Consider the following 9654-nt stretch of genomic DNA (forward strand, 5'->3'; position numbering starts at 1 on the left):
CACTCCAAATCAGATGGACACCTAAGATCATTTTCTTCCAAAGCCGCTCTCCTTCTCTCTCTCTCCGTTAAAAGCCTTTGGCCCCCGCGGGCGTGACATAGAACGTGTGTGTGTGTGTGTGTGTGTGTGCGGAGCTCGGCGGGAGTGTGCGTCACTCCAGCCCTAACGAGGAGAGTGTGTGTGTGGCTAGGGCCTAGGTCAGTGATGAAGCCTGGACAGAGGAAAGGTCAGTGTGGCCTGCCAGTGAAACAGGCTTCACGAGAGATGATAAATAGTGACGTCAACGGTGTGGATCCAAATCACGTCAGACACGCGCCACGGGGGACAGGTTTAGAGGACGGACAGCGACCAGGGGGATGACTCCTGACTGTCAGCCTATCAGTGTGTTTGTGTGGAGGCCCGCCAAGCCCGAAGGTGTGTGTGACTGTGTGTGTGTGTCTGCGTCCGCACACGTGTCTGCTTATGTCTGCCTGTGTATGTACTGTGTGTGTGTGTGTGTGTGTGTGTGTGCCTGGCTGGGAGTCAAGCCAAGCAGTTCTGACTGGATCCCCTCTGATGGTTACACTATGGTCTGTGTGAAGGTGTCAGATACTGAGGCAACTCAAGCACTGCATGAACACTGCTCGTGTGTGTGTGTGTACTGGTTGACATGGCCAGCAGGTCTTCAACTCAACTCTGTAACTCTGTAACTAACATGCCGCGGAACAGATAGGATGCCAAGTATATGTATTCACATACAGTACAGAATGTTGTCTGTTTTGATTTTTTTTGTCTTCTGTATTATGCGGCAGTGTAAAAGTGCCATTTTGTCATTTTGTATATACATGTATATGTATGCATACACGTGTAAATATATACATTTACACAGTATATATATGGTCTAGATCAGGGGTGTCGAACTCCGGTCCTCGAGGGCCGCTGTCCTGCATGTTTTAGATGTTTCCCTGCTCCAACACACCTAATTCAATTAAAAGGGTTGTTATAACGACCATTCATTCGAATCAGGTGAGCTGGATCAGGGAAACATCTAAAACATGCAGGACAGCGGCCCTCGAGGACCGGAGCTCGACACCCCTGGTCTAGATCAATGGTTCCCAACCCTGGTCCTCAGGGACCCCCTGTCCTGCATGTTTTAGATGTTTCCCTGCTCCAACACACCTGATTCAAATGAATGGGTCGTTATCCAGCTCTGCGGAAGCCTGTTAACGACCATTCATTTGAATCAGGTGTGTTGCAGCAGTTGCAGTCCGTACACAATGAACTCAAGAAATCTACATGAGTAATTTTTTACTTGAACACAAATATGTATGCATGCATGTGTATATATCAGCAAGTGTAAATGAGTGGCTAACATTGTTACTTTGAGATTTTGGAAATCCCTCCTAGCACCCTAAACCTTATGCAACTAGCTAGCTAGCTAGCCAACCAACTGGAGCTATCCCCTGGGTTGCCTACCAAACCGTCAGCTGGTGTGACAAAACCATAACTTCATATACATTCTGATTAGATATACTACATATTACACAGATTCATTAAATACAGATTTGATTTTATCTGTATCTGAAAATCTGACAGTAATCTTTGACTGTAATCCTTCAAATGGAATAAGGGACTGTCAATCCTTCTATCATGTCACGCACAATCATTTTGGAACATAGGCGTACGTGTTGAAAGGCTATCGGAAATTGTTGGAGCCGACCAAAAACCACACGAACGCAATCAACTTTAACAGCCGAATCTCTTATCAAAGGTCCACTGAGAAAATCAATGACTCTTCACTCCCCCTTGAGGCTGATACGTGAAGGTGAAACAGCGCCCCAGGTTTGGTCAGGAGTCTTGTGTTGCGTTACACTACTGTAAAGCATCGGTACATACACACACACACACACACACACTCACACACTGACACATAGCATGTACAGCATGTCATGTATATCATAGTATATCATACATCTTACACACGTAACATGTACCACAGTAGCATATATCAATGAGCATCAACATTTTCCAGCCTCAGCCTTTCCAGGGATTGGCTTCTCGTTCTCCACCAATCACATCCCTTCCAGCACCTCTGAAAGGTCTTGATTGCACTTGGCATCCTCAGAGTAAAGAGCTGGCCAACTGGCATCATCCCCTGGGTCAACTGCTTTAGCTCCTGCTGAGTCATAGGCTACCTCTCATAGCCACTGTGGCTAACAAGCTCAGGGCACGGCCCATTTTGATTCCGTCATCACGGCAGCGATTGGGCCTCTTTCAGCTCCGTATATTTTGTGTCTGCAAAATGTTCACACGCTTGAACAAGACTGTGTGTTTTTCAAAGTTCTTACAAAATACCAGTAATTTGACGTGTTTTTACAAACGAAGGCTGTATCTCTCTCAGGAAAAGGCTTAATACGAGTATTTGTGTTCACTTTACGGGGGAAGGGGAGTACTAGTTTTCTCTTTCTGTCTCTCCAGATGTTTTTCGCCTGATATCTTTGTACAGTTTGTGGGCAGGAGCTCGTGGAGTGTGCGCCCATCCATTTCCCAACACACAACGAACACCACCGGCCTCATTTGCTTGCCTGATTGAACTCGAATCCAATTCCCTCAAAGAACGGCCGATCGCCCCGACGTCCGCCTCTCTCTCTCGTCACACCGGTCTTGATGAACTTGAGCGTTTGAACGTTTGAACATTTGCCCAGTGGCTGTTCCTCTCTCTTCTCCGACAAGCACCCAAACTTTAATTGGTTCAAGAATCAAAGCGCGCGCTGCGCGGAGAATGAAGGAAACGGCAGTCGGGAGCTGCAAAAACCTTCTAAGAATCCTCACTGTGATCCTACACTTGTAATTGTGTCAGACTGTTCAGTTCCCCATTAGAGGTGGGAGCCCTTAGTTCAATTATGCTTGTCAAGACGGGGAGAGCGGTGGCAGTCGTTTCTCCCTCCGTCTCTTCTGACTCTCTTCCTCACGCACTCACTCCCTATCGTCGTTCTTGCGGCCAGTTTCTCTCTCTCTCTTTCTCTCTCTCTCTCTCTCTCTCTCTCTCTCTCTCTCTCTCTCTCTCTGTTTTTCCCTCACTCTCACGCTTTCTCTCCCCACTCTCACGCTTTCTCTCCCCACTCCCACTCTCTCTCTCTTTTCTCTCTCGCACCCTCACCCGCCCTCATATTCGCCTTTTCTCCCTCCCCCCCCCCCCTTCTCTCCCTCCCCCCCCCCCTTCTCTCCCTCCCTCATTCTCAGACTTTTAATTTGATTCTACATATTATTTTGCTTCCTGGGGCTGTTGTTGTGCCTCATTTGAGGTGAGAATATGTACACATCTCTCTCTCCCAGCCCCCCTCATTTCTTTTTTCCCACTTTTTGGTCATTAGCAGCGAGTCTATACGTGTACGTTCCCTCATTCTCAAACAACACCGTCATCCATATGCTGCTCGATAATGACTACACATCCCATCATGCATGCAGGCGGTAATTAGTGCTATTTGTTCCTCAATCCCGTTTCCCATGAGGCCCTGGGAGAGAGTTGATGAGGCTGAACCAGGAAAGGTGATGCCCCGCTATGTCCCCCGCCCCTCCAGGGCCCAAACCAGGAAGACGTCGTCTTGGAGACAGAAATTGTTATCTCTCAAACTCATATGTAGACAGACGTGAAAGTTGAGGCACAGAAAGTTGGGAACCTCTGGAGGGTTAGCGCAGATGAGTCACCCTAGAAAACAGGGATTCATCATTTGGCATTTGTCTCTCTCGTGGGAAGGAGGGGGGTGGTGTTGGGCTGGGGGGGGGGGGGCTCGCTGTTCCTGCTATTACAATATCCAATCTTCTTTACAGAATGGGAAAGAAAAAAAAAGACACTGACGAAAAGCAGTTTGTCGTTTGCATGATTTCGAAACGGGATCCAGTTGTCATGCCAGCGGCTGTCTCCCGTGCTGTGTGGGGCTTTGGCCCAGTGTATCTGGGGCTGACCCCGGTATTTGGACCACTCACAAGAGAGATTAGGAAGTGATCCAGACCGGGAGAACCCGATTCTCCGGATCAGGCTGGATGAGTGCACTGAGGAGCCCAGATGAGCCCCTCGCAAACTCCCTGTCTCAGCTTGTAAACACACACACACACACACACAGCACAAACACACACACGCACACTGTGCATAACGCACACACATATACGCGCACAGTATACACACACACATACTGGTCACCCAGAGTACGCACACACTGTATACACACACACATACTGCACAAACACGTGAACACTAACATCCACACGTCCACAGTGTGCGCACACACATCTTTCCGTATTGTTCAGGTAGTCAGTGGGTGGCTTTGAAGTAAGGCCTATCGGAGGCCTGTCTGTCCTGAACCCCACCGGCGGTTCCTCGGAAAACATCCAGCGCCACACGGCAGGCCTCTGGAGATGACGAATGCATGCTGAAGTTCACGGTTCCCCGGTCCGATCTGGGGAAGCAGACGCACTGCCCCCGTCTTCTGTCGCTTTCTCTTTGGATCGAGCTCATCTGTTCCTCTTTTCGTGTCGTTCTTTCTATCCTTATTTCTTCTTCCTCGGTACTCTCCCTCCCTCACCCTCTCTCTCTCTCTCTCTCTCTCTCTCTCCCTCCCTCTCTCTCTCTCTCTCTCTCTCTCTCCCTCCCTCTCTCCCTCCCTCTCTCTCTCTCTCTCTCTCTCTCTCTCTGTCTGGACTGGACTGGACGTCCGCTTGTGTGCATTTGGAAGGGGACAAAGAGAGAGAGAAGGAAGAAAAGCGAGTGACAGAGAGTAATCTTGAGAGTCCACCATCGGGGCTTTCATCTCTGTGTGGGGTCAAACTTCTGGGACGGACTGCTGGCTCCTGTTGGTTCTGATCACGCTCAAACTCCCTCCGACAATGCCCATTAAGGTGTCACACACACACACATACTCACACGCCAGGTTGCCTCACTGGGAAGGAGAAACATGTTGGCGGTCCAGTTTGCCAGTCATGCAGCAGTAATGACTCGAGACACTACAGGGACTCTACAGGGAACAACACACCGACACACACACAGAAGGAGTGGGTGTTGAGGGGGGGGGGGGGGGGTGGGGGAGGCACGTGAGAACCCAGTAGAGACTGAAGTGAGCGTGTGTCCGCGCTCGCGAGTGCGCGTGTGCACAGTCCCAAGTCGGACTCCCGCGGTCGGCGCGAGGGCGTATTTCTTCTCACCGTCTCTGGGTTTACCCCTTTTTGCTTTACTGCCCTTATTTACTCCAGAGGTTGCCGCTATAACAATATACATCCACCACCTGGCATGTAACGCATGCAAGCAAATCACCTCGGGGCCGCGGCGGCGTGCACAGTGGGGTTGGGAGCGCGGTCGGAGCGCACGGGCCGTGTCCTATTCCACTTGGGCCGCGGGGAGCCCCAGCCCATAGATCAGCAGCCCTCCGGGAGCAGGCCAAGGCAGCAACATGTGGTGGCAGTAACCTCGGTAACCTCAATCTTTATTATCTCCGGCATCACCCAGTCACCATGGGGATGGGGTCGGGAGGGGGGGGGGGGGGGGCTGGGGGGTGCATGCACACACACGTACAGACGCGCGCGCGTTTTATTGCAAATACAGATGGAGGTCAAGCTCTCTCGCACACAGTCGCAATGTGCACATGCACAAACACACACACACACACGCTGAACACGCGGGCAATGTTAAAATAATCACACAATATAGCTCCACATCCTACACTGCATCATTTAGAGGCCATTTCCATTCCCCCGAGTCACAGCAGCACTGTCTGTTTATTATGGTGTTAAACAGGATAGATGCTGCTATCATAAATCAAAGGGCAGAATGAGGTTCCTACACAGGAGGCCAGACTAGAGCCCTCGAAGGACACTTAAATACTCTAACCCCTGAGTCCGGTTTCACCTTCGCTTTCCCAACTTTTTTTCACAAATACCCATCCTTGGGAGTGTGAATGTGTGTGTGTGTATTTATGTGAGTGTGCGTGAGTTTTTGAAACGTGTGTGTGTCTGTTGGGGCACAGAGGGAACCAGCCCTGCTGCCAGTCTGCCTGCCCAGCCTGGGCGTCAGGGATGAGGGCTGGAGCTCATGAATTCGTCGTCGTGAGGGAACCTGTTCTCCATGTGTGCCGTGCATCCCAATCAGACCATGCGTCCGCCTTGCGCCTCTCCCTCCTTCACTACCTTCCCGTCCTCGCCCTGGGTTCCCTCCCTCTCCTCTCTCCGTCGATCCCCACCTTCTGCTCGTTCCTCTCCCCCTCTCCCTCTTTCCTCTCCTTCTCTTCACTCTCCCTCCCTTCTCCCTCTCTTCCCCAGTCAAAGTAGCAACACTATGGCAACAGTGAGTCATATTCTAGACACCCGGCCAGCCAATAGAGCTCAGAGTTGGAGCTTCTTATCAAAAATCTGCACTTCTGCCAGGCAACAAGCGAGTTCTGTTCCAGAACTTTCTTTTCTAAACCATAACACACCTGCAGCTCCACCCTCAGAGTCAGGCGCTCTGTCAAGTGCACATGATGAGAGAAGAGACTGCATTGAGATAACCCCCCTGAGGAATGAAACCGATTCAATTTCTCCTATCATCTTAACCCTATAACGTGACAGGAAGTGTCTTTTTAAGGGCTGGTCGTATATGGTCAGAGAGCTATTGTTAGTGTTCCAAGTAGGGCTGTGTGTGTGTCGGGGTGTGACAGAGTATTTAAAATCATGGAAGGAGGCCCAGAGGTGCTTCTGTGTGTGTGTGACAGAGGACCTCAGCGGTGAGTCACCTCCGGAGCAGATGAAGACGGGAAAGGAGACTGTGTGTGTGTGTGAGTGTCTGCGTTTGCGTGGAGGTGTGTGTGGAGGTGTGTGCGCGACTGGACAAGAATGTGTGAGCAGGAATGACAATACACAATGATCCGGCATGACTACACATCCCTTAATTAAAACACCATACTTTCTGTCAGGTTCTTTCAGGTTATTCACTGGCGCATGAGCAAATAAACAGAACATCCACACACAGACACGCACACACAAACAACAGCAGACACACGAACACTCATTATTTCTGTGCAAAAAAAACACAGGTAAATCTTACCTTAGCATAGAAAAACAAATACACAGAGAAACGCACACACACACTCACACACTCGTCCTGATATATAAAACGTCATATAAAATTCAACCCTCACCGCCTCAACACACACACACACGCACACGCACACGCACACTCTCCCAAACCCTCCCTTGCCTTTCACAATCCTGGTGCACATTTACTCTGGTTAGTCATCCTGCAGACAGAAGCGTGCCCCTTCGTCTATCAAACTGGAGTGAATCACATCCTCTCACTCCTGATAGAAGCTCCACACAGGCCCGTTCCATAGCCCCAATCCACCCCTCTGACCTTTGACCTCACACACGAACCAGGTCACTTCCTGGAAGAAGGTCACCAATGCTTTGGCCTCCCAGCAATCCGTCTATGAAAGACAAACTTTGTTTGTTTGGGTCGAGCGGTCCACTAAGGACTTCCTGCCTACTTCCTGGTTGGACAGCCCCAAGGGCCCCAGAAGGCCTGGGTGACCTTTAGGAGTCAGAGGGTCGCAGGCTCTCTGTCTGGGAAGCACCTCCAGTCGTCCTCCAAAATCCGACTCAAAGATCTGGTGGCTGGGAACTGTGGCCTGTGGTCTCATGGCTTTGTAAACATAATAGCCTTCGAGCTTAATGACACCATTTCACCACACGCATGCACAAGACATTCATCATCTCTACCCCATTAGTTTTTACAGATCTCTTTAAAGAACGAGACAAAGAGAGAAGTTTGGAGACTAGGTGGAAGCAAGCTAATATCCAAGTCAATGGGATGTGAGAGTGCGAGAGAGAGAGGCAGGGATGGCAGTGTTTACATTCCTCGCCCGCCCCCTTCGGCCTCTCAGCTAATATGAAGCATAAGTGGACAAAGAAAAAGAATGCAATGACTCAGACGACAAAGCCTCAGGAAAAAAAGGAAAAAAGGAAAGAAATATTTTCGGTGGGGGGATGAAAACGTTAGACTGCACTGTAGCGTCCCCCTGTGTCCTTTGACGGAACTGCAGGTAGACAAATGAGGACTGCCGATGTGGTGGTGAGGTGTGCTGTTTTGGTTGCTTTAGTGTGCACATACTGTAGCTAATTGGGCAGCGGATGTTGCCGTTGACCTGATGTGTCCGCTGTCTGTAAATAGAAGCAAAGGATTTATAACACAATTTAACAACATGGAGGAACAGTGCATATATGGGTGTGTGTGTCTGTGTATGTGTGTATGTGTTGGTGGGTGGGTTTGAATGTGTCTGCGTGTCAGTGTGTGTGTGTGTGTGTGTGTGTGTGTGTGTGCGCACGTGTGTGCGTCAATGACAGCGCGTTCGTGTGTCTAAATGCCTTCGTTTGTTTGTGTACATGCTTGTGAGCGTTTGTGTGTGTGTGTGTGGGGGGGGGGGGCCGGTCTGTGTGTGTCTGTTTGTGCGTGTGTGTGGGTGCGTTTGGACCTACGATCTGGACCTCGCGGAATGCCACACGGAAATGGCACATGGAAAAGGAAGAAGAGGGGGAGGAGGAAGAGGAGGAGGCGGAGGAGGAAGACACGGCTGGCAGCTCAGTATCAGCCGTGAAGGATGTGGAGGGGAAGAGGAAGAGGGGAAGAAAAGGAGGAGGAAGAGGAGGCAACCCCCGTCAGAGCACGGCTGAGATTGTGCAACCTCGAAATGAATCCAAATCGCTTTCCGTGAACCGACCGACGAGCTGCACGTCGACGGGCCAGTTCGGCCTTCCAGCGTTGCACAATCAGGAAGTGAATACTTGACGCGAGAGTCGTGCTCACAGACACAACAGAATCCTACACACACACGCACGCACACGCGCACACAAACATAAATGCAAGCTCATACACAAACAGTCCCACAGAGGGATTGGGCAGTGTGCCTAATCCTCGGCTGTGCACTCGCTGTGGAACGCTCTGCCTGCTCCGGGCTGTCGGCCAGGACTCTGCCACTCTGTGCTCACTCACATGTGTGTGTGAGAGCATTAGCTCTTGGTTCCCAGCCAGCCTCCTGGCACTTGATTATATGATGTGTGTGTGCGTGCGTGGATGTGTGTCCATGTGTGTGTATGTATCAGCAGGTACCTGCATGTGTGTGTGTGTGTGTGTGTGCATGTGTGTTCCCTGGCATAGAGTGTTCTTCCAGCATGCTGGATAGAATGGCTCTATTACCGCAGATTATTCACACCAGGAGTATGCAAGCTGTGCAGTCCAGAGATACCCTTTCCATGGAGAAATCGCTATCTCTCCCTTTTCTCCCTCTCCTTTTCTTTCTTTCTCGCTCTCTCTCTTTCAATTGCTCTCACACACACACATACACCAATACACAAACAACAGCAGGTGACAATGGCGTATATGTTCATTCACACCCATCATCCCTGTGCCCAAAAAGCCCAGGCCAACTGGACATAATGACCACAGACCCGTCACCCTGACCTCTGTGGTAATGAAGTCTTTTGAGCGCCTGGTGCTGGCAACACCTTAAATCCATCACAGACCCTCTCCTGGACCCCCTGCAGTTTGCCTACAGAGCCAACAGGTCTGTGGACGACACAGTTAACATGGCCCTCCACTTCACCCTACAGCACCTGGACTCCCCAGCATCCTACGCCAGGATCCTGTTTGGGGAC

The sequence above is a fragment of the Hypomesus transpacificus genome, chromosome 24 (assembly GCF_021917145.1).
Source record: "Hypomesus transpacificus isolate Combined female chromosome 24, fHypTra1, whole genome shotgun sequence".
Classification (NCBI taxonomy): domain Eukaryota; kingdom Metazoa; phylum Chordata; class Actinopteri; order Osmeriformes; family Osmeridae; genus Hypomesus; species Hypomesus transpacificus.